General features: G+C 33.9%; 1 long non-coding RNA gene across 2 annotated transcripts; it reads right to left on the reverse strand.

Moving 5' to 3' along the window:
- Positions 1-437: 437 nt before the first annotated feature.
- Positions 438-26,923, reverse strand: LOC306640907. Of its 2 annotated transcripts, none has more exons than XR_013757948.1 (3): positions 26,611-26,923; positions 12,890-13,000; positions 438-3,945 (listed from the first exon to the last, which is right to left on the reverse strand). It is a non-coding gene; the product is annotated as an uncharacterized lncRNA (long non-coding RNA). The 2 variants fall into 2 exon arrangements; XR_013757949.1 differs by lacking the exon at positions 438-3,945 and adding an exon at positions 9,898-11,581.

The raw sequence follows: 26,923 nt of genomic DNA on the forward strand, positions 1-26,923 counted from the left end.
AGAACTTGACTGAATGGCCATCTGTTCTCCTTACTGTTTTCTGGGTTGTATTGTTGTAGTAGATATTTATTGTTTGAAGAATTACCTTTCTCCACCTGTGCACCCTTCTAGCTTCCTCCCTATCCTTGCCTACCAACAGAGACTAATTGTAATGTTTCCCTTCCTTTTTATTTTTTTTTCCCCCTTGGAGATTCCAGTAACCTCTTTCTTTTCCATGGCAAAGAATTCTCATTTGGTTCATTTCTCATCATCTGTGAAGCATAGCTTCTTCAAACATATTCATTATTGTCTCCTGGACTTCATCCAGTTTTCCTCATTGGTTTCAGGAGAACGTTCCTCTCAAAAGTGCTGGGAATGGTAAAGTCACAGTAACAAATAGTAGTATACACAAATGCACTATCTAGCATCTAGGAATATATTTTACAACATTTTCTTAAACCAAATATAATATTATAAACATTTGTACAAATTATTCTGGGCTGGATATTCAAATATAGAGAACTTCTGAATCTTCCCACTCACTGAGGATTACAAGGACCAATTTATTATTATGGGTCTCAGAGGCACCTAAAGTATTTACACAATTATTTTGAAGACACTTCCCTTACAATGATAAATATGGGATATTTTAGATATAGATACCAGCCTAAATCTATTTCCTTTGTTGATGATATAAGTTCAATATTAATTTATACTAATGATTTCAGGAATTTACTTTTAAACTAGCAATTATTTTCTCTGCTACTGAATCACTACACTTAACACAAATTTATACCTTCCATCATTGTTAACCTGGGATGATTAGAACACCATGACTGAGTCTGCATTAAAACTTAAGTGCATGTATATTTTCACACTGTGTCTTAGATATCAGTTCACATTCAGATTGGGTAGGTACATAGATTTTAGATCACATCTTTTATTCTCAAAATACTATCCTATGTAATTTTATTCAGAAGAGATGTAGTCTCTCCCCGCACCATGATGGGTAAGAAGGCTTTTAGAATTGGTTTTGAAAAATTGTTGCTTAATTTCTATTTAATTTTGGCTGAATGCTTGCAGGATCCTTTCTTAAATTTTTCTACCCTTCAAATTCAACAATTATGGTTTTCCATAAATAGGTATTTATTGTTTTAATGAAAATCACACAAGTCTGCCTAATATTCAGATTCAATTTATCTTCAGTTTTTTACTTCTTTTCTATTCCTCTATTTCTGTTCTATTTGTTTCTATATTGCATGTTGAATATCAAATATCTAGGTGATTTTTCCAATTTATAAATCTTTTCTTTGTTCTCTGAATACTGGGAGAACTTTTATATGATGTTTTGTATATCTGAGAGATGTTTTCATTATTGATTTTGATTTGTGGTGTTGTGTGGATTTTACCAAAATAGAAGTTTGAAATCTCTTGTAGCACCATTTCTCAAGTTCTGCTTTTATATTTCAATAGTTATTTCATGCAATATGCTATCATATTGTCCTAGCATCTTCATTAATTTTATAAAATTTATTTTAATTGTAAAGCAGAACATAATGGAACTTTTCCTTCTTAGCCATTTATTAATGTACAATTCAATAATGTAAGTATATTCACATTGTTAGGAAGTCAATATCCAAATATCTTTTGTCTTGCAAAACTGATACTATACCCAAAGGTGTTGGTCAGATTTTCATTACTGTGACAAAATAACTAAGGTAAACAAATAAAGGAGGAAAGACTGACTTTATCTCATGATTTCAGAGATTTCAGTTCATGGTCTCTTGGCCATATTACCTTGGGCCTCTGGAAATAAAGTACATTATGGCAAAAGAAAGTGATGGCGAAGGCTGTTTACTGCATGGTGGCCAGGTAGCAAGAGAGAGAGAGAGAGGGGCCAGGGAGCCAATATACACCTCATGGACACACCCAGTGAGTGAGATTCCTTCTACTAGTCCCTACCTCCTAAACTTCCCATTACTTCCCAATAGTTCCACAGGCTAAAGACCAATCCTTCAACATGTGGCTTTTGAGAGATATTTAGAATCAAAACCATAACACCAAGAAGCAATTACTCCCCATTTCTTCTTTCTCCCAGGCCTTAGCAAGCAGCATATTTCCCTTTGTTTCTCTGGATACCTCAAATACTGGAATTATGCGGTATATGGCTTTTAGTAACTGGCTTATTTCACTTATCATAATGCTTTCCAAGGTCATCCATGCTGTATTATGTGTAAGCATTTGCTTCCTTCTTAAAGCTACATATTAGCTGTTTTCTGTGGCCAATAACCCAATATCACAGAGTAGGGGAAGTAATAAAGAAAAGAAGTTTATTTTGGTTCATGGTTTGGTCCAAGTTTGAGGGGCTCCACTTGGTGATGGCCTTCTTGCTTGCAGAATCCTGAAGAGGTACAGGGCCTACATGGCAAGAGACAGGGAATTTGTGCATATACATTTATTCTTGGGTCTCTATCCCTTATAAAGTCACCAGGATTCAGTCCCGAGAGCTGCACCATAACGTTGCCTAGTCTTAATCACCTTCCAAAACCCTCTCCTCTAACACCATAATGTAAGTTTCCACTTCACAGTGATGATTAAATTTCAACACAGGAAACCTTGAGTGACACATTCAAACCACACCTAAACCATAGCTTGCTGAATAATATTGCACTGTATATGTACACCATGGTTTGTTTACCCATTCCTCTCTCAGGGACATTTGGGCTGTTTTACCTCTTGACCATTGTGAATAGTGCCAATATGAACATAGTTTTTCTATTTTTGTTAATTTTTGAAACTAAAAATTGCTCTCCCAAACATTTACATTTAATGAAATAAGTTTTTAAAAAGTGCCCTCAGGTGTGTATATTTTTAAATGTGGTACCATCACACATTTTTTTTCCTCTTTACTTATCTTTGAATGAAAGCAGTCTACCTAAAAGCCATGTGACTGGATGCTCAGAAGTTCCCTTTCCAATGAATGAACAGCATTTGATACCGTCTCATAAAATTTTATGTGAAACTGTTGCAGCTTTGTAATTCCATGTCAGTTACTCAGTACCCTAAGTTTGTTGGTAGAAGGCAAAATACTTTGTTTCAGTGAACTTCCCTTTTTTTATTGAAATGGCTGAAGGAGGTATCCGTTTTTAATATCCTTTTTCTATTTCGCTTCCCTTGGTCATATGATATAGTTATTTCTAATATTTTTTAGAATTTCTTTGCCTACATTCATGGGGTTGGCCAAAACCTATTTGTACAAATAGTCTCCAATTTTAGCCTCCTTGTATTGACAAGGGGACATTTTATTCATATTTCATTCATGTACTTGCCCACTTGAAGAGCACAGTTTAGATTAGTCTGAATTACATAAATATAGAATCTAGTTTTAACTGATTAGGGTGATAATGAAATTGCTTTCCATGAGGTAATTTTATGATTGGTAGAGTAGAATCTTCAAGCAATTATGACTCAGTCCTAAATAGCTGAAAGTTCTTAGAAATAGATAAGAACTGTCTTATAGCTTTATGTTCAGATATTTTATAATTCCTCAGTTTTCATCAGATTAAAATGGTCTAGAGAGCTCACTTGTCAAATTGAGAGAAGGCCCCTAGCCACATGGTGTCACTATTGAATGCTGGTCCTCCAACATCTGACCTGCTGGTTGATACAAGCTGCAGCTGGGTCTCCCTGGCCTGGTTCCCAGGACACATTCGCATTGTCCTTTACAGAAGGCTCTTCTGTGGAAACTCTTGTTGCCTGAGTGTTTGCTCATGCAGCTGTCCCTGCTGCTGTCCCCAGGCCCTAACCTTCGACACTGACCCCCACTTAAACACACAGCCATTCTCCTCACAGGCACTGGTCAAATCAGTGTGAATGTCTTGCCTTTTTAAGGACTTACATGAGTCCGGATCTTTCCTGGCTCTGGAAACTCAACCAGGATACAGCTGACTGCTTTTCATATTAGTCCTGGAAAATTAAGAGGGATGATTCCATTTACACCCAAGCAATAGATCGCATCACATCTTCCTCCACGGGAGTCTTGAATGTTTTCCAAGTTAATCAGTCTCTTCACTGGAACCCTTAAATACAAAAGTTTGATATGGCCCTTGCCTGAAGGGAACTGAATTGCATATTGCATTCAACAAGAGTCATTCTCTGGAAAGTAAGACACCTCTCTTTTTTTCTTTCTGTGTGTGTGTGCACACACATGCATGCGTGCACACTTGTAAAAGATTGAAGGAATAACTTCCATGCCTTGACAGGGATTTTAGCCAAAGTGACTTCTTGTCACTTTTCCAGCTATAGCAGAGGAAAAATATACTGCATTAAAAAATAGCCTGAGACATATATTCTTGATTTTCCAAAATGATTAATTTCAAAAAGAAATGAAGTGCCTACTCATGTCATTTGAGGAGCATGGATAAATTATCCTAAGTATATCTCACTGATTGACTTTCTACTGAATATTTGTTATTCTTTTATATTGCTTAAAGATATCTCCTTTAGAATGAATGTAGCCTTATATTAGAAGTCACACCAGTATTAGTAAAACTAAAGTTCAATATTTTTTCTTACTAAACAATAAAGTTCCATTGTTTCCAATGGGTTTATACCTAAAATCTATTTACTACATTAAAGCTCATGGGGGTACTTTCGAGGTTTCAACCATGACCTTTTTTTTTTATAAAATGGGGCCTGCTTGTATTAATTTGACCAAATACCTAATGTGTACATTATGTAGATTTAGACAATTGTCATGTCTAGTCTCTTTTAAACACCTCAAGAATCTTATGTGGAAGAAAAATAGTATCCCAATTCACAAGTTAGGAAAGCAAATCTCAAAACTTTAACTTACTGTAGTGCTTATGAATTGTATTTGGCAGGAAGTGTTCAAACTCTGCTCAGAGTCTTTAAACAACCATGTCCTTCATCCCATACTATGTTCATGTTATAAAAGTAAGAAATATTTATTCTAATAGCAATAAATGAAAATGCTTATTTCCTTATGGTTTAAAAACTGCTTTCTTAAAAATTATTAAAATTCACAAGAATTACATGAGATATTTAGGACTACTATAGTCCCCTTTTCACAGATGCGGAAAAAAAGCTGTGAAATAATTTGGGTAAGATTTCCTTAGCTGAAAACACATAAGACCAAAGTCTAGGTGCTTCCAAAGTTTCTGCATATGTACACCTGAGCAGATTTAGTCCCATGTAGGGCTTCTCAAAAGAGAGGAGATGGCACAGAAGCAGCAGGTGCCTCAGGTTAGGGCAGTCAGAGGAAGTAAAATGTTCATCTTTTGAAAGTAAATAGCCTAGAAATCAGTTTACCTTTAAAAGTAGACATGACATGAATAGAGCATCGATGAAGGTAAGAGAAATATTTGGCAACATGAAACAACCATAGTGATTCTGCCAAATAGGAAAGGATAAGATAAAAAGAAAATAGTCTCTTCAGATTTAAAACAACATGAGAAAACCATGACTGTGAAATATGTCCTAGAATTTTCACACCTTTAATCACAACTCTGGGAGCATACTTTGGTCTGTCACTGTATTTTAGTGCTATTATAGTGTTATTTCTGATTTGGTTTTACACATTAAAGTATTCTACAGAATTCTTTTTTTCTTTTTTTCATTTTGTTTACCTGAAGGCTTTATGACCCTGCCATGCCTTCAAAACAGTGACAACCCAGTCAACTACAAGTGCTCAGGAGCTGTTTCCTAGTTTAGAAGGCAGGATAGTGAGTAGTTTTTCTTGAGCTCATATTATGTGCTTCATTAACTTGGAAAACAGTAGTCACTGCAATTCCACTTATCCTCCTGAACCAATAAAAGGAGGAAATGAGGCATATTCTTTTCTCCACAGTTGGAAAGTAGATGGACAAATGGAATATCATGAACATCAGAACTAGAAAAATCCAGTTTAATTTCTACTGGGATTTAACAGACATTTCACATGCCATGCCTGCTTTCCAGCCCCAACACAACACCCTACAGACAACAAGAGAAGAAAACCAGCTTGCCTGTTTCAGTAAGCACACAGGAATCTAAACAGCAAGGGAAAAGATACAATGGGGACAGTTCTTGCTCCTACAAAGTCTATTGTTCCAGTTACTAAGATCTATTCTACAACATTTATGAAGGGGCTGGTTTCCCTTCTGATTCACACTCTTGCTCAGTGGAAGAGTGAAAAGGAAATTTACATGGCCTTGGTGTAGCAATATTCAGATACTTCTGGCTTCCTTCTCTACCACCGTCTGATCAGCTCTAAATGATGCCAGTTCCTGAGTTCTCTGCTGAACAGTTCAATTGACCTTCCTGACCCTATCTGGCACCTTCAGCACAGTGTAACTCTCCTAGTTTTCCCTCCATTCCTTCTCCTGGTTAACTTCTAACTGCCTTTGCCAGTTCTATTCAACAGGAGAAAATAAATATTAGAATTGCTCAGGGTGTGTTGATGGACTCAATTCCCATTTACCATCCTGATTATTTTTTGATTACTAATTTTTTATTTACTTATTTAGGTCCTAGGGATTGAACCCAGGGGTATGATAGCAATGAGATATAACCCCAGCCTTTTTTAATTTTTGAGACAAGGTCTTACAAAGTTCCTGAGGTTGGCCTCCAACTCATGATCCTCCTACCTCAGTCTCTCAAGTTACTGGAATTACAGGAACGCACCAATATGCCCAGTCTTTACCATACTTTTAACTGCATATTCTGTATGACTTATAGCTCTTTCAAACAAAAATTTGGATCTCACAATAAGCCTCCTTCTAATATTTTCCTCCTCCCATTTTTATCATCTCTTTGAGTTGTGTGAGAAAATGCAAAAAGGTTTAGAGGATAAATGATTAGGTTATGAAAGCCTTAACCCAATCAGTGAATTAATCCCCTGATGGGGATTAACTGAGTGGTAACTGAAGGAGGTAGTGTATGGCTGGAGGAGGTAGGTCATTGGCTGCATGTCTTTATATATTTTGTATATGGTAAGTGCAATCTCTTTCTGTGTCCTGAGCATTATGTAAACTATTCCCTCTGTCATACTCTTCTACCATGCTGTTCTAATTCATCTGGACCCCTGAGGAATGAAACCAATCTTTCTATGGACAGAGACTTCTGAAAACATGAGTCCCCAAATAAACTTTCCCACTTCTAATTATTCTTACCAGGTATTTTAGTCAGGGCTCCAAAAAGCTGAGTTAAACATAAATTGGTATCAGAATTGGTATCAGGGGTTGTTGCTGTGGTTAACCTGACTAGGTGGTTCAGAAGCTTTTTGCACTTTTGGGAATTGAAGGGAAGAGTTTTGAGATGTATAGCAGTTCAAGCTGGAAACGCTTTAGATTGTTGTAAGTGGAGCTAAGGGTTGATTATGGTAGGAGCTCGGAAGACCAGAAAGTCAATGGGACTGTACAGAGTAAAGACTGAATTCATAAGGTTTTAGAGGAAAAGCAGGACTCTATTGGTAATTTGACTAGAAGTCATTCATGTTGTGCTCTGGCTGAGAAGTTGTCTGCATTTTGCTTGTGTCCTGATACTTTCTGTGATGTCGATTTTATAAGTGATAGACTTCTTAATCTGGCAGAAGAAATTCTAGGCAGCATAACATTCAGGAAGTGGCATGGGTATTGCTGTTGGCTTTTATCCAAGTTTATTGTGATATTTAGGAGTAAAAAGCAGAGCAGAAAGATTTGAAAAACTTGGGAAGATAGGAGTAAAACTAGGGCTAAGGAAGTTGCTTTTATTAAAGACATTGTCACCACTAAAGAAATGCTAAACACTTTGCCCAAAGACTATAAGAAAGATAGCTTGAGGGTGTCTCAGGAATTGGAACGATCATATCTATATCAGACTCAAGGAAGTAAAAGTAAAAATTATCTTGAGAAGAGACCAGTGGAGTACCCGTTTTGCACAGGGGGGCCTAGGAAATTTTTTCAACATGCTCAGCTACCCAGCCACTCAGAGGCTGTTGCAGTAGGGGGTCCCTGGAGGCTTGACTACTGCTCAAAGTGGCAGCAGATGTTGGCATAAACCATGTGGTGTTTGTTCTGCAGAAATTCAGGATGCAAGAATTAGGGAGTCATGGGAGACCAGACTAGAATTAGAAGGCCAGGGAGACCAGGCAAAATGCATCAGATACTACCTGAGAGAGTGATGCATGGAGATGTGAGTAGGAAGTCAAAACTGCAGTGGAGACTCCCAAGATTAAGAAATGCCAGTAACATGGGACATCATCCGAGGAAAACTGCAGGAATTGAGCAGAGACAAGTCAACAAGAAAGGCCACTTGAGCTGCAACCAACAAGGCCACAGAGGCCAAGCTACACAAGCCCTTTAGACAGAACATCACCATGCCGTGTGCCCCAGATCCCAGATGTGGAGCTTTGGTCCCATCCCTTCTTTCTATGCCCCTATTTTTGTGAATGGAAATGCTTACTCTGTACCTTTATATATGGGATACATGTAAATTGCATCACAAGAGCTCATGATGCAAGCTTGCTCTGAGTCTCAGAGGAGATTTGAACTTGTACTATTGAGCAATCTTGGAACTGCTGAGACAATGGGTACTATAGAAAATGAACAAGGTACTGGAACAGTATCACATTGGCTGTGCCTTCCTGGAAGAAGAAACAAAATCTCAAAATATTCCACAACAGAAAATCTGAATGACTCAGCTTCATGAATGCATCACATTAGGTTTATGTCATCTTTGCTCTAGTTTTTATACACCTACTCTTATATTCCTTAGAATTGCAGAGCTTCTTAGCTTTCTGTAACCATTTGCATTTCTCAGACATTAACATTCTCACTGTGCTACAGATTATAATCCTCACATTGATTTGTATTTGAAAACACAGCTCTTGAATATCAGATCATGCAAAAAGATTCTTAAAATAATAACTACATTATGAAAAAGTCTAAAAAAATTCCAATATTTAATCAGAAAATGATGTTGTGGCTTTCTTTAACTTAATACAACATGAGTAGGGAAAGTCTAAAATGATGGAAAGTTGATAAGATTTTTTTTTCATTTATGTAACCATTTTATGGATATCAATTAGGTGACTCATTGTAAACAGGATAGTAACCCGTATAAAAGGCCCTGACTTAGGAATAATTGTGCTCATTGTTTTGTGGCCTGCCTTCTGCTAGCAAAACCTAATAAACTGTTATACCACAGCTTAAATTGAATTTTATTTATTTATTTATTTTTTGATACCAGGAATTGAACCCAAGGGCTCTTAACTACTGAGCCACATCCCAGCCCTTTTTTATATTTTATTAGGACAGGGTCTCACTGAGTTGCTTAGGCCTTTCTAAGTTGCTGAGGCTGACTTTGAATTCATGATCCTCTTGCCTCTGCCTCCCGAGCTGCTGGTATTACAGATGTGTGCCAGCACACCTGGCTCACAGCTTAAAGAATAAAGGTGGAAAGCTATGATTCATTACCTGTTATAGAAACAGATAAGTTAAGAAGCTAAAGAACTTTCTCATTCACTTTGAATAAACTTGAATATGTATTGGTGACAAACAAGACGGATCATAAAGGCCAACTGAAAGTATCGTAGTCACGTCACAGCTACAGGAAAAACACTAAAATAGCCTCTATTTCTAACAGACAACTTTAGGAAAGTAAGAAATTTCCTAGAGTCATTTAACTATCTGTAAATTTAGTAAACTGATCAAAGATTTCTCTTTTAATCTTTGCCTCTAGATTCCAAAATGGCTTCTGACCTACATAGAAAAATTTCTTTTTCTTTAGATTTCCCCTATTAAGATAATTACTTTAAATCAATTAGTATAAAAGAATTTTCCTAATAACTGTTTTAAAAAAATAAATTTCCTAACATCTTAAATCCTTCACAAAGAACCAGATTTTAAAATATTTGTGAAAACACATTTCACTTTTTTCAGACTTCTCAATCTTTATGATTTCTCACATCAGCAATGGGAATTTTTAAAGTTTATTTTATCTTCTGGGTGTATTCTATTCTGCTACTGGCATAAAGACATACTGGCATAAAGACATTTTGGCATAAATTTTATCATATCTCATTCAAAGTGTATTGACCCAGAACTGGGGCACTTTTGACTATTGAATTAAATAGTAAACTGCTGTATTTCTGCAAACACATATGTAGAAATTGAACAGAACTCGTTCCACCCACCTTGTCCTCTGACCATATCCTCACTACCTTCTCTTAAATTATTCTGGATAGCATGAGCCTCTGATATTTCTGTCACCTCCTTTTGACTAAAACTCTCTGTTTTTCCTCATACTCCCCTGTGTGCTCTGTTAACCTGCTTTGATTCTCCTTTTGAGATTCCATCAGGTCTCTTTAAATCAGTATTTGGAAATGGGAAGGAAAGGGCCGTATCTGTCAACTACTTAGGGAAAATAGGTCATAAAGGGAAAAAAAAGACTTTATTCTCTCACACTAGAGAGAGTGGAATAAAAGTAACTTTTCTTTAGAACATCACCCTTTCATGCCATCCTTCCATTGCCTCTCTCTTTGGACCCCCTAAAATTCAAATTAATAAGGAGATGTAACTTCATCCTGGTGATTTTCTCTTCATTTAAAGTCCAGTCCTCCAGTAGGAAAACAAATGATTAATGAATTCAGTCACCTGACAGGTTAAGATTAATTACTCAAAATGCAAATCTGTTTGTTACTGGGTAAATAGTCTCTCGGGCAACAATTTATTTCATATCAGGCTATAAAAAAAAAACCTGTAGTTTTAGACTTAAAAAGAATTGAACGAGGGGTGAAACTCTAATAAATTAAGGAGCAAGTTGCCTGAAAATACTAATCTAATACTCTCTTCTCTAAAAAATCATCATTCCCTGATATATTTCTATTTTTAAATTTTATGACTATTATTTTTTTATAACAAGCAATCACTTCCCTTCTCAATGGTTGTGTGATTATAGTGCATTGTTGAAACCTCTCTATATTTCATCATTATTGCTGTTTTTAAAACTGCAATATTCGTCAAAGGATAATAGTTTGGATAACTTTATCATTTGCTTGGGAGTATAAACTTAATAACATGGGTCATTTTATGAGCTTATAAATATGGTTATTTTCGTATTCATTTTCAAAATTCTTTTCAAATAAAATTTTCTTTGATTAGATTATTATATTTCAATCTTAGGAGAATATTGTCCATTTTTATTCAGATAAGTAGTAAGTTGTTGAATTCAAGTACAAAAAATAACCAGTTTTTTGACCATCCATCTATCAATCTGAATGTTCTGTAGAATATGTCATAATAAATACTAGAAAAGAACATCAGTTTTTTAATATCCTCCCAGTTCTGGTGCACTCCAGGAGAAGGGCCTACAGATACAGATAGCTTATGGACTTGTGATTTTAGCTGTTTGTCACGGGAGCTCCCCAAAGACATGCAGGTTATTTATTTGACCAGTTTGAGAACATGAGGTTCTATCATTTTATTTTGTCACTTGCAAAAGGAAACAAATAAATCTATGTCAAAATAATTGACCAGTGCTCTTCAAAAATATTAAGATTGTGAAACATGAGGAAAATCTGAGAAACTGTAAGATTGGAGCAGATAAAATGCAGGATGGGACCCTGGAAAAAAATGAGATTATTTTAATAGAAAAAGAGTGAAATTAAATGTGGTTAAGATATTAATCACATTTCATAGATCATAATATCTTAGTTTTCCTAATTGTACAATATGTATACAGATCTTAAACATTAGGGGAAACTGAGGAAGCAAATACAAAAGTTTTGTATGATTTTGCCACTTTTGTTTAAGTCTAAAATTCATTCAGAATAAAAGGTTAACTTTTTTTTTTTTTTTTTTTTTTTTTTTTTTTTTTGTGGTACTGGGAATTGAACCTGTGGTCTTGTGCTTGCAAGGCAAGCACTTTACCAACTGAGCTATCTCCCCAGCCCAAAAGGTTAATTTTTAATCAAAAGCAAATGCCTTTTCCTGGAAGGGTCATTTCTAAATAGTATAATGACATACAAATTTTGATAAATAAGTTTCTATTATTTTAAATACCAAAAGGACACCAAATATTTTACATACAAATTCTTTATAAGTAGATATTTAGAGAAGGACTATATTCAGCAATGCAGCATAAACAGATTAAAGGTTGCTTTCTTTCAGACATTATTAATAATCCAGTATCATACAGATATTTTAATAAAGCTGGTATTGTCAATTTTAAAAACATTTTATTCATTAGTAAATATTCTAGAAACTGAGCAAAGAACAATAACAGTGATTCTCAGGGCTCTGCCTCCTCCAGCTCTCTCAGTAGGTTAGAGGAGAATGGGTAGTAATTGGGCAGCAGACTGACTAGCACTTTCTCAAGGAGAAGGCTGCAGGGCATTTCCTCAGGGTGGCAACTCTCACTTGGGAAGGTCGGCCAAGGATTCTTACTTCTCAATCTGTCTTAGTAAGGAAATGACTAATTAATCCCCCAGACTCCAGAATCAGCAGAGGGAAGGCCTAAAATTGAGAACCACTGTGATTTTTCAGAAGTAATATCTTCTATTCAGAGGTTGACAACTTTTCCTGTAAAGAGGCAGGTAGTAAATATTTTAGGTTTACAAGATACGGGTCTCTTTACAAGAACTCATCTGGGCCACTGTAGATAGAAAACAGCCATGGACAAGAAAACAATGGTTATAGTTGTATTCCAGTATGACTCACTTAGAAAATATTACAATGGGCTGGACTTGCTATAAAACAAAAGATTTCTTGGAGATTCTTAGGAACCAGCTTAGGTAAGAAAATTATCTACAGAATCCATGGAGAAATAATTAGACCAGAATTTATGGCAACAGTATCTGAGCACTTCTCAATACATTCTCATTATAATGTACCTTGATTAAATCATAAATAAGATCAAAGAAAAGTTTTACCTATGAGAAAAAGCAGAGGCTTTTGAAACAGGTCAACTTGTACTGCAGTTCTTCCTGTCTCTTATTAGTTGGGCAAGTTCTTAAAATCTTCGACCTTTAGGTTCCTCATCTCTAAAACATAAATAAAATATATTCTTAAGTGGCAAAAATGATAACAGTGTTTAACAAACCTTTATATGAGCTAAGGTCATGCATTTTCCTGGAATCAACATGAGATAACTTTTATGGAAGATTAATCCAGCATTTCAAAGATCACCAAACAATTGCAATATCTATTTGAATCTCTCAGAGAAAATCTAAGGTCCCAGTTCCTGGTATCCAGCAGTTCTTCATGACAGCTCCTTTTGTCTCTTGTACAAATTGCTCACATGTCGCAATGCCTAAGAGCTTCCCTCGTAACACATCTCTAAAACTCAGTCTCTTTTGTGCTTCTCCTCCACCTCAGACATCAATGTACCTTTTCTGGCTTTTATTTTCTTTCTGAAATATACATTTTTTGTACCACATTATAAACTTTATTTTCTATTTTAATTGATTAATGTTAATTTCCTTTTACTGAATAAAAATTCCCTGAGGGCACTTGATATATCTCACATGCTCAGAATAGTGCTTAGCTCAAAACAGCCACTTGGTAAATATTTGCTGATTACATGAATTCTTTTGATTTTATATTATAGAGGGCTTAGGAACCAATCTAGCAAAAACTAAATTCTCCTTGTATAGGAAATGGAATAGGAAAGAAGAAAAGTTATGAAATACTCAAATTTGTGGGTGCAGAGGGCACTAAGATGACTTACATGTTATGTGATAACCTCAATATTAACATTATTGACACGCAGAAGCTTCACAAGAAATAAATTTTTTCCTACATGGTCCACATTTTATACTGTAATTGCGTATAATTCTTAGTCTTTTCATGAAAAATTTACTTACCTATCATGTAACTACTGAACACCTTCATGAAACGTCAGTCTGACTTTTGCTTCTGACCAAGATTAAAATAAAAAGATCTGATTCATTCTTTTACTGAAATCAAGTGAAAAACAAGACAAAATGCATGGAACAATGCATTTTAATTCACTAAGTATAAGATAATTAGAGATAGCAATCCCTAAGAGGTAGGAGAGAGATATGGGAAACCTTAAGATTGCCCTAACTTATCACATAGAGAAAGTCTTCAATGACACAGAAGGGAACTCAGTTGCAGCTCATGAGTCAGCCTCCTTGAGTTGAAATTGAGCTAGCAGTGCAGGGAGACAAGCAGGCTAGGCAGAGTAACAGAGGAGAAGATGTATGGAAAGTGAACACTGGAAATCCACAGAAGATCTGCTTTCAGTCTCTAGCAGAGCACTTATCAATGCATTCACATGAGGACACTACTCAGGAAAGTACCACTTGGAAGGATTAAAATACAGTTTCAAAGGCCTGCACTTGAGAATAGTGCCTGCTCAAACCAGCCATACTAGAAAAATCCCATAATTCCTGAGGCAGTAGGTACAGTATTTAAAATAGATTTGCCTCGGTAGTCCTAGAATAAAATCCTCCTCCAATTCTCTGTATAAAACTAAAAGACAAAACCAGAGATCTGTTTCCAAGTAACTGAACTGTACCTCAAATAAAAAAGTTCAGGAGTATTTATAGAAATACAAAAAAGGACTAGCTACCAACAATTTAAAAGTTACAACATTTAGCATAAATTAAAAATTACCAGATATGCAAAGAAGCATGAAAATAGGGCATACAGTTAGGAGAAAAATCAATCAATTATAACCTTCTCACATATGACAGAGATGAAAGGATTGGTAGAAAAGGACCTTAAAATAGTTATCATAACTGTATTACATTTGTTCAAGAATCCAAATGACAGAATGAGTATATTAAGACAAAGCATGAAAGATAATTTTTTAAAAAATCCAAACCAAACCTCAAGAAATGAAATTTAATGTCTGAGATAAAAAATTCATTGGATGAGATTAATAGCAGGTTACACATTACAAAAGAAACTCTAATAAAGAAAAAGTATAGCAGAAAAAAAATTCTACAAGAAAACAATAGAAATGAAGCAAAGAAGAAAGAAATATCATCACTTCTTTGTGGGACAGTTAAAGTGGGACAAATTACATTATCCTAATATGTGTGTGTATATATATATATATATGGATTTTTATATATATATAAATATGGATATTTATATATATATTTGGATTTTTTAAACAAAGTATAGAAAGGGGCAAAACATGAGTAAATAAATAATAATCACTGGAGAATGAGATTAATCAAATTATGTTATGTGCAGGTAGAGATATGGTATAATATATCCCAATATTATGTATCATAATGACAAATTAAAAAATAGGTGGAAATTTTCCAGATTCAATATAAATTATAAACTAAAGATTCAAGAAGCTCAACTAATTAGAAACACAAGGAATATGGAGAAAACTCTACAAAGGCATATTGTAGACATGTTATTTAAAACCAGAGATGATCTTAAAAGAGGCCTTTAAATTTTTTCATAAATACTAAAGCTGAAAAAACTCATCACCCGCAGACCTGTGATACAAAAGGTGTTGAAGGGAACCTGGAAGGACATTGGAACTACACAAAATAATGAAGACTGGTAAAAGTGGTGACTGCTTGGTAAATCCAAAAGGTTTTTCTCTTAAAATTTAAGTCTCTTCACAGGAAACTTCATGAATACCTTGTTTATCTGGATTCTTCTTTCTAACATATCTGTGTGTTCTTTCCTACCTATGGCTATCATTCTGAGTCACTTAGAAGTGAACTCAGTAGAGACATTGCTCCAAACAAATAAGTAGAAAATGTCTATAAAAATCCTTAGTGAATGTTACATGAATGCGATTTGTTAGCTTGAGATACGAATAGGGAATCACTTCACATCCCTTAGATCACCCTGGCTGTTATCCAGTCTCATGTCTTCCTTCCAATAAATAGAATTAGCCCACATTCATCTTATTAGATTACTTCAGGTTCAAGAATTTCTTCAGAAAGCAGCTTTGTCTCTACTTGTTTAATTACCACTGGTGCTGATTATACATGCTAAATTAAAGAAACTGTGAAACTAATTAATATTCTACTCTCCTTCCTCGTCCTGATGATAATGGAGTGGTCACACTGAACCAGACAACAACACTGGAGTCTAAATTTCTTCCTCTGTGGCATCCCCATACCCAGGCTTTCCATTTTTCATTATTTTTCTTTTTATATCCTAAAGACACTTTGGTATCTTTCTGACAGGCTCCATAGAAAGCCAATTTGCATTTTACTATTAGCATTGTATTTTGATAAATCAGGGAAAAAGGCAACACTTTGTGTGAATAAGACAACAAAAGTAATGATGAGAGCTCATCCCTAATGAGACAACAAGATATTAGGGTCATAGAAATATTTAGACTTTCAGGCTCTGAATGACATGTAGTATCTTTGTCAAATTGCCTAAGGCTTTGAAACTCCAGGGACTGCACAATCTGCAGTCTTCAGCAAAAACCACTGAACATAGCATTAGCCAAGATCCATATAAAAATTCTTTGAGAGATATTATTATACAAAATACTTCTGCATTATTTGCAATTTGTCTATCATTTAGCAAAGCATTTGTGCACCAACTATGTGTTAGTCATTTTGCTAAGCACTGCAGATTAAAGCACGGATGAGATATAAATTTTGCCGTAGAGGAAATCACAGATTTTTGAGGAAAACATATCAGTTGGACAATTAAAGCAAATTTGATAAGTGCTGTAAATCATTCATGCACTGATTGATTTGACAAATATCTTATATTCTATTGTGAACTGAGTTATATCCCACCAAATTTTATATATTGAATTTTTAATTCCTAGTACTTCAATATGTGATACATTTTGGAAATATAATCTTTACATGGGTAATTAAGGTGTGCTTATTAAGGTTGATTCTAATCTAAGACTGTTGATATTTTATAGAAAAGAAAAATTTGGATGCAGAAGTAGTACAAAGACAATGTAAATAATCAGGACAGGAACTAAGTAAGAATGAAGATGACAACTTAGAAACCAAGTAGAAGGCCTGGAAGAGATTCTTCCCTCATTGTTCTCAGAAGTAGCTAAACCTGCCAAGAGCTTGATCTAGGACTTCCAGCCTCCCCACATATATATAAGACAACCCATACCCATTGTTCAGCCATCAAATCGCCCTAGTAAACTAACACATTTAGATCGGGGCTGTGTAGTAAAAGCACTTGGATTGCTGTGGAGAAGACAACTTAGAAGCTTTAGACATAATGCTTGAAACAGTTTAATAAGAAATCCTAACTCAGGAAAATGCATGTTATAATAAATATGAGCAGAGTGCTATTGGAGCTAATGGAAAACAAATGTATGCTTATACCTAGAATGAGAAATCAAGAATCAATTGGAGTCAAATAGAAAAGGAAGGATGACACAGAGAAAGGATACAGAATGTTCAAAGGTACAGAGTTAACAAAAGAACAGGGCACATCTTCACATTCACAGGAAAGATACGCATGGTCATTATGTAGTTGGGTCTGTGTATATTATTTCCCTGGCTGTTACTTTTTTCTTCTGGATTAAATTTAATGTACGCTAAAAAAACTCATCCCCACACTTGTGGCAAATAAGGTATATGTGCAATTTTGTGCACATCAACCTATCAGAGCTTTCTACAGATCTACATTATGCTATATGATTTCTTTTTTTAAAATCGGTTTTTTGTTTAGTTAAACATAACATTAGGATTCATGTTGACACAATTATAAAATCATGGAATATAATTTGTTCTTAATCAGTGCCCAGTACTTCCCCTTCTCATCCACTCCTCCCTCCCCTTGTTTCTTTCCCTCTATTGATCTTTCTGCTAATATCTTAATGCTATAAGATTTCTACTCATAAACAAGGTGCAATTAATTCTATTCACCCTCTCTCAGGACTTCATTCCTCTCAAACCACTGTGTTTTCATTTCTGGTCTACTTCCATGTTATTCTAATTGAATTAAACACTTGGAGTTTTATTTTGTTTCCAATTTTTTCCAACAACAAGAGTTTACTTCACTGGTTCCCTGAAGAACATAAAATAATACAAAACTTAAAATGAACTCAGTACGATTCACTTGTCATTTAGCATTTACCTCACATATAGAGCCATAGGAGGAAAATAAAAAGACATACAGATATAGGTTCAAAGATGTTGGCTTAATAAAACATGTGCGTGTGTGTGTGTGTGTGTGTACAGAGAGAGAAAGAGAGAAGGAAAAAGTTTTACTTCTAGTCCACTTTTACTTTTTACTAGGAAAAAAAAAAATGGAAATAATACAAAACTATTTGCTGATGATCTTCCAGCCTATTTCTCCATACTCCTTAACTCATAAAAGTTTTTGATCACTCACAAAAAGTTTGGATAATGTTAAGAGCAAGTGGTTCTTTACAGAGAATGGTAATGTGCCATATCAGAAGCAAAATACAAGAAAATAACATTTAACAGCATTATTCATGTGTAATTTCTGTAGGGACTATGGTAACTGGGAAATCCATATTTTGTATTTTTTAGAGACTAGTCTTCTAAGAAAGAACGTCATGGTATTTTGTTTGTGTGATGCAACAATTTATATGCATTTTATACATAAAGATACATAAAATGACCCTAATATTGGTGGGCCAGTCTCCAAAATTTTCTTTCTATACATATATGAATATAGATTCTCTGTATGGAAATATTTTTGTTTTTTATTATTTTCATTGTTTACTATAAATAAATGTCATAGCTATGTGAAAATAATAAAATAATAAATATAATCTGCATGAGCTGTTTAGTGGGTGTTGTGTTGGGCGTATATAACTGGGAAAGAATAAATATCAGACTGTATAATAAGGAGATTAGAACAATTTGTTAATCTAATTACAATTTAAAAAAAAACACTGAAAACAAAAGAAATTTCAATTTAGGCTTTATTTATATATATTATTATAGCATTTTTCTACAGGTACTTTGTTATTTCAATACTGTGAATCACATAGAAGTTAGACTCTTTCTCATGCACTTTCTTTGAATTTGTTTGAGGTAAACAAGTAGAATCTTGGAATAAATAAATGTGGTTCATCTCTGCAAGTCTAAATAAATTAGGACTAGCACTAAGCTTTGCTTATAATAGACCCTGTATCATTGTTTCTCTACACAAAACATTTCTACCTGCTTCTTCTGATCAGCTACTTTTGAAGGTTTAAGTCTATTATTACATGAAAGTGACTCCTTTCTCATAATATTCTGTTCAAATGTCCCCCCACCTATGTTCATTTTAAACAAGTGCATGAAAAGTTTTTCTCTCTGTGAAAAACAGAGATATATCTTTCTCAGACAATGATAACCAAACAAATACCTATGTTACTTCAAAAAGTCCCCAAAGACTCAACATCCCTTTATTGAGCTGTTATATGCTGTTTGCTTAAGATGTATACTCCTGAATATCAGAGTTCATCATCTTGGATGGAAACAAACAAGCTAATATAAAACCATAATAATGATGTTAAAACCTTTAGTGTTCTATGTCATCTGTTTTCCAGCTCCTGCTGGTATTCGTGAATATGAGAATGGCAAGATCCAGTTGTGTTTGAGCAAAGTAGAAAAAAAATTTTAAGGAAGAATGATATAGAAATTGAATAATATGTATAGAGGGTTTTGACAGTTTAATTATGCAACATATTTTCCAGAGAGTTTTATTTATTGAGAGTGAAAATAATTTTCTAGGAAACTGAATATTCCCTTCCTGTTTCTTCTCATTTATCTATTTATTTTAATTATTTATTGTTTTTTGGTACCAGGGATTGAACTCAGGTCCACATCCCCAGCCCTATTTTTTTTTTTTTTTTTTTTTTGTATTTTATTTAGAGACCAGGTCTCACCGAATTGCTTAGTGCCTCTGCGTTGCTGAGGCTGGCTTTGAACTCTAGATTTGATCCTCGTACCTCAGCATCTCAAACCACTGGGATTACAGGTATTCGCCACCTCACCTGGCTTCTTTCTCTTTTTTTTGCTGTACTTATTTTCAGTCGTGATTAATTCTACCACTTTAATTCCTTTAATAGAATTCATTGTAGTCCCTCTGTCATTTTATAAAATAAAAATTGATGATCCACTTATATAGCATTACTACCTAAGTCATGACCTTTTTTTAATTTAAATTTTGGAAAATCATCAAATTTTCTTTCATTGGTGAATTCACTGTTTGATTCTCATGGCAGTGATAAAAGTGTCCAATACCCTTTTAATTTATCTTGTAATGAGGAGGTATTTAATCTCCCTACAAACAAACTAATGTAAAAATAGTTTGCATTTAAACAAACGTCTGCTGGATTTCAAATCTGTATTTAAATATACTTGTTATATCATCTTCTGCTGGTTATATTTTCTATGTACAATCATATCTAAAAAACTATGAAAACTCTAGCTTCTGTCTCTATATATAGTCTATGATTGTAGTCAATAAGTGTTTTCTTCTATTATATTATTTATACTCAATTTGTGCATAGTTTTCACTTTTGTCATTCTGATGGCAATATGATATTCCTTTAACTTAATATAGCATTGTCTACCTAACAACTTTCTCAGAATTGGTGATATGGACATTTTTTAGGTGTAAGTTACAATATATAATGTAGCTCTAAGCATTTTTGCACAAACAAGCTTTCCTGTCTTCTTTCATTATTCCCATTCAATAAGTTCTTTAAAAATAGTATTATTAGGTAAAAGAAGACCATGATTTTTATTACCTGTATCATGAGTTGTCAACCTACTTATTTCAAGTACTGAACCAATTTACAATACCACCATTAGTGTAGAAATGTACTTGTTTCCAACACTCCTATGTTGTTTCTCTTAATTGAAAATGTTTTTCTTATATAACAGGAGTAATATAATATCTGCTAATTACACTCATTAGTATTTTGCTAATCTATTAGTGTCAGGTATTTTAAAAGTTACTTTTTTAGTGTTGAAAATTCTTTATACTAACAATCCTTAGTACTTAGCATATATTAAGTGATATTGAGTGTTTTTTGAAGGATTGAATAAATGGATGATTGATTTTTTTTTTAACATTCATAGATTGAAGTTCATTTTTACACCTTTGATCCCAATCTACCCCTCACATAGTTTAGAACTCAAACAAATGTTTGCTATATTTATGAGATGAGTATATATCATTATCTTTCTTTTCTTCTGAATTATTTCCTATATAATTTAATTTGTATATGCAATCAGATATATAAGTTGCGTGGTGTCAATGGTCAATGGTTAGTCCATCTTCAGTCTTACACAAAAACTGTCTTCTTACCTTAATTGGGAAAAATATAAAATTTTATTAATTTGACCATCTTATGTTAAAAAATACTTAAATATATCATATATTTAGAAAATATTTATAATATCAGTTATTTAATTAGACATGCTTTATCATAATTATAGCCATGTTTTACTAATATTATTCACTAAGTATTTTTTTAAAATATTTGTCAAAGCACAAACTCACATAATGATTAAAAGTTAAGTACTTGTGTGGTGGCAAACCATGTTTTTTTAATTAAAAATACATTGAAACAATTTTAATGCATTAATTTAACATGATGTGTAAAACCTGATGTTTTGATGTGCATTTACATAGTGAAAGAATTACTGAAAGTAAGCAAGTTAACATATCCATCACCTTCCATAGTCATAGTCCATCTTGTGTGTGTGTGTGTGTGTGTGTGTGTGTGTGTGTGTTAAGAACACTTAAAATCTATGCTGAGCAACTTTGCAAAACAAAATCCAATACTAATATTTCCCTCTGTATTTTTATCAATATTTATTTGTCCTATACAACTACAATTTTGACCTACATCTTCCCATTTCCTTCCCCTACCCTGCCACTGGTAACTATCATTCTACTCTGTATGCAATCTTTTTTTTTTTTAACTTGACATATAAGTGAGATGTTGCAATATTGTTCTTTCTGGAAACATTTAGAATCCTTGTTTTACTCCATAGTAGCTGTATAACCTTGGATAAGTCAATTAAGATTTTTAAGTCTCATCTATAACCTGGAGAGAATAATAGAACCTACTTTTAGGATTTGTGTGAGAATTAGGTAGATGGTGCACTCAAGTTGCTCAGCAGTGAGCTCTGGTTGACAGAGCAGTGTTAGTAGTGATGCCTGCCTCAGCACTAAGAGAAATACCCTTAACCAATAGACCATTACCCTTGATGTATTTTTCAGTCCTATTTATATGTTTTAACACAATTTGGGCTATTCAGTATGAATAATTTTTAAGTTTCCTCTTCAACTTTAGACTATTACAGAGATTTTACAATATTATTTTAAAACATTTTTATACCTATACAATGAGAATTAGGATGCACAATAAATTCCTTAAGCATTACTCTATGACTGATCATTTAAGTTGTCCAATTGTTCACTATTATGGATAAGTCTTCAATGATACTCTTTGCATGCACATCTTTGTATTTCTAATTATTTCCTTGGAACAAATTGTAGCAAGAATTGTTAAATTAGGTCTTCTAGCATACATTAAATTACTTTCCAGAAAAGTTGATCTAATTTGTGATACAAATAGTTCCTGTCTCACTATAATATTGACAGCATTGAGTGTAATTTTGAAAACTTCCAGCTTGATAGTATAGAATAGCATCTCACTGATGTTTTAATATGAATTTGACTCAATGAATATCAATGTTCTTCCATGTTCATTAACCTTTTGAATTTACTCTTTCATGAAATACTCTTATAGGTAACTAATGGAGATTTGTTTTTCTTATACTTTATAGTACTTTTTTGATTATAAAAAATTCCAAAATATTCCTTCAATTGATTTTATGTTTCTTAACATAGGGGTGTGTTCATCTCTAATGAGCTTAAATCTACCAATATTTTCTTAAAATTTTTTTATGATGGTAATGTCTCCTTACCTCTAAAGTTCTTTCACTTGTGCCTTCAACTGTCCACTTCATTTGTTTGCATTTAAACTCATATTGAGAGCAATTTATTTTCATGTACTATATAATATGAAGATCTAAGTTTTTTTCATTAGCCAACTAATTGTTTCACTCATTGAATTTCTTTACCCCTTTGATTTATGATGATACTTTCAAATTAAAGAAATTCATTTTAGAATTATTTCCTCTTAATAAAAATGTATATAGGTGCCATGGTCTGACCCTGTCTCCCACAATTTATATTTTATAATGTAATGGCCAAATTGATAATATTCAGCAGCATGGCCTTTGATAGATGACTAAAGCATGAAGGCAGGGAGACCTCATGGATGGGAGTGGGAGTGGGGTTTTTGCAAACCCCCACAAGTGGGCTTGTGGTAGGGGTTTTATCCCTTTGCTTTTTCACCATGTGAGGACACAGTATTCGTACTCTTTTGGTGCTTTCACCGTCCCCCACAGAAACACATGGCACTAGCCACTTCTGCTATGCGAGGACACAGGAAGAAGGCTTACTTCCTGCACATAGACTTTGAACTTGCCCGCCTGTAGAACTGTGAGAAATCAATTTCTGTCCCTTACAAGTTACCAGTGTGTGGTATTTGTGATAGCAGCATGGACTAAACCAATGTTAATCATGAAAATATTGGCAAATACAATTAAGAACAAAGAACAAAATGAAATCACCCATAAACTTGTAAAACCTAGGCATGCTCTCTAAAAATGCTGGTATATAGTTTTCTAAAGATATTGAATCCTTTTGTTTAAAAATAGGATACAGTAGTATGCATTTTTAACCATTTTACTCTTCATTGGACAAATATGTATTTTTCTTTCACTGTAGTTACGACACCGTACTGAGCACTTCAAGAGCAATGGTGGAGCTGGCAGAGACTGTTCTTGTGATTTTTTTCAGTGAAAGTTAATAGTGAAACACAACTCATGGAATTAAGACCAATAGTTTGTTATTGCATTTCTGATCATTCAGGCCATGGAGAAAGTGACAAAGAGTCAAGAGAATATGAGAGAAGATTCTTAGGTTTTCTTAGTTTTCAAGGAAAGTGTCCTTGTCTTTAAGTCCTTAAGGACAGACATTTAATTTAACACTTTAAAATGTTAAATTTAATTTAATTTGTGGTGGTTTTTCTGGAAAGAAAAAAAAAAAATTCTCACTTGACTTTCCTCACACCTCTGGCAGGGAGTGTAGATCCATTGATGGTGATTCCAGGTGCAAATTGTAGTTTTTAGGCTTACTTGCAAATACGCCCTAAAGCCCCAATATCTAGACTACTGCATTTAATAAACCATGTGGAGCTACATTTGGTAAACCACGTGTATTTCATTTAAAGTGCAAAATCTGGGTATCTGCTTTTCAAAGGATTTGCTATTTTAAAAAATGTGTTTTTCATGATTTAAGTATTTAAGTTTATTTAAGTAAGCATTGAAGTATTTTTTTTCACAAAATTTGATTTGATTTCCAAAATAAATAAACAAACAAAACTAACTTGAAGCTTCTTGAAACTACAGACAAGGAGTTGTAAAGGTATTTGTCAGAGATTTTTTTTAAGTGAGCTCATTCTTGTTTAACTTTGTAAAAGTCAGTGTCAAACATTTGTAAAAACATCATTTCTGTTGCTTTTATCTCATTCCACAGTGTTTGGCATCCTAAATTGTGCTACTGTTTTTAAGGAACACCAATACCTGCCAAAGTACTTATACAGCCTGAATATTTATATGTCAATAAAAATAAGAGATATCCTCTAGCAATATGTAGCCAGATTTATGTGTATTGAAAGGAGCAAAAATAAGTGGTCCAGTTTTAATCCCCAATACCTTGCCATTTTTTGACTGAGTGACTTTAGCAATATATATATATTTATTTTTCTTTCTTTTTTTTTTTTTTGTAGACAAATTTCTTCTGTAAATTAAAGTTCTGACCTAATTCAAAGGGCTGTGAACTTTATAGAAGATTGGTAAAAGCAGTTTGAAAAGTAGTCAGTTCTTTGTATTTTTACCCTCTTTATGATTTATAGATAACTATAGTTGTCATATGCTATATACCAAAATTAAGTGTTCACCAATTATTTGGAAATTGGAAGTATTATTTTCAATGAGTTGAATAGCTACATGCCCCAATTCAAGGTTTAATTTTATATCTTACAAATGAAATGCAAGATGTCTTCTGGTAAAGTTCACTGGCTATTGCAAACTGTACATGGCACCTTGCCTTTGCTTCAGTAGAATGGGGACGATGATGAAGGCCATTGAGCACAATAGGCACCCCACCCCCACTGCTCACAATTGTGGAAACACCTGGTCAAAAAAAGAACTTTCTGCTGATTCACTATGGTTATTCATGAGACTCAAGGGCCCTCCATGTATTTCAGCCTTGCCAGAATGATCTTCAAGTGACTACAAAGTGAAACAAGAATGAGCTCACTCAAAAAATACCTCTAAGAGTGATTGTTTTGAAAGAAATACTGTTTATAGTGAACACCTGTACCACTTGACTTCAAAACAATTTTATGTGTGGTATTTAAACATTTTCTTTAGGAGTTATCAGGTAGAGCTGTGAGGAAGCAAGGAAATTAAAAGCAGCTTCTGTTAGATTGATATTTTTAATTTCTATTCATCTAGAAAATTATTTTCTCTACTAAAGTAAATATTGTTTCCTCATTAACTATCTCAGTGAAAATCCATACTCAAATATGTACAGTATTGTTATTTAAAATAACACATCTACAGAAGTAGATAGTTTCACATGTTTATTAAAGTTGCAACTATATTAACCCACATGAATAATTTATCATAGTGTTTGTTATGCATATTAGTTTTCCAGAGTATGAAAATTCTAAACTTTATCCAGTACTTTACAGGATTTAGAACTTTGAAGACCTAGAAAAAGTCAATATTACAAAGAAAAAGGCCAATATTACTACTATTACTACTTGCTTCTATAATACACATTCCACAGATAGAAGATAAAGAACCAAACTCTTAACAACTAACAACATGTGTTGGTTCAATCAATCTGTCTTTAATCCTGCTTAAAGTTCTTGAATCAGAGATAGTCTTTTGAACTATTACTATATATCAGAGACTGTTCTGAGTTATTTCAGTTATTTATTGTAATCCCGTCAACCAAGTATGATTAGGCTCTCTATTTTACAGATGAATAATTTGGTTTTAAAAGTTGTCATCTACTCAAGTTGTAAAAAATAGGATTTGCAAGCTAATCTGACTCAAAGTCTAAGCTATTTTTTCCTATATGACCTGAGGATGGAAATTAGAAGTAAGCAGATATATGATCTACTAAAGATATAGAAGAGAATTTTCAACAGTGTCTAGGAATAGTCATATTTCAGAATAGTCATCTTATTAATAAGTAACAGGAGTTTCTTTAAAAGAAAAGCTATCATTGCAAGCAGTTGTACTATAAATACTATATAGTAGCCATACTTGTATGTAAGAAATTAAATCTTTCTGATAGTCCCAAGCTAAATGAAAACACTAAAATAAAACATTTTTCTTGATTAAATTCTATAAGATACTTTATCCCAAGTTATAGTGTGAGGATTTTGTGTTATTAAATAACATATCACATGAAAGTTGTTGGATGATTCCCAAATAGCTTTGCCATTTGCTTTTCACTTAGTTGAGCTTTGGGTTTGTTCCAAGTGGGAAGAATTGGGAGACAAAATCATGGCAAACGTACAAGGACCCACCTTCTAGTTGCAGATCTTAATGGTGTTGAAGGAGCCACATCCTTCTGCCTCTGTCTCATACGGCTCAGCACTTTGACATGCAGTTCCTCCAGATCCTGTCAGATCCTCTCCTTGAACTTGAGTCCTGAGTCAAATTCATGTGCAGCCCCTTGACAAAGTTTGTCAGCTTTTCACTTCAGTTGACTTGTATCTTTGAGATTGGAGACTGTGAAAGACAGGCACAGGGTACAGTTTGTCTTTGTCCTTGCCCTGGGATGCTTTCATTCCCAACCACAAGTTGACTGATCTACAGTGACTCAGAGTTACTACTAGA

Source organism: Sciurus vulgaris (genome assembly GCF_902686455.1).
Source record: "Sciurus vulgaris genome assembly, chromosome: 11".
NCBI classification, from domain to species: Eukaryota; Metazoa; Chordata; class Mammalia; order Rodentia; family Sciuridae; genus Sciurus; species Sciurus vulgaris.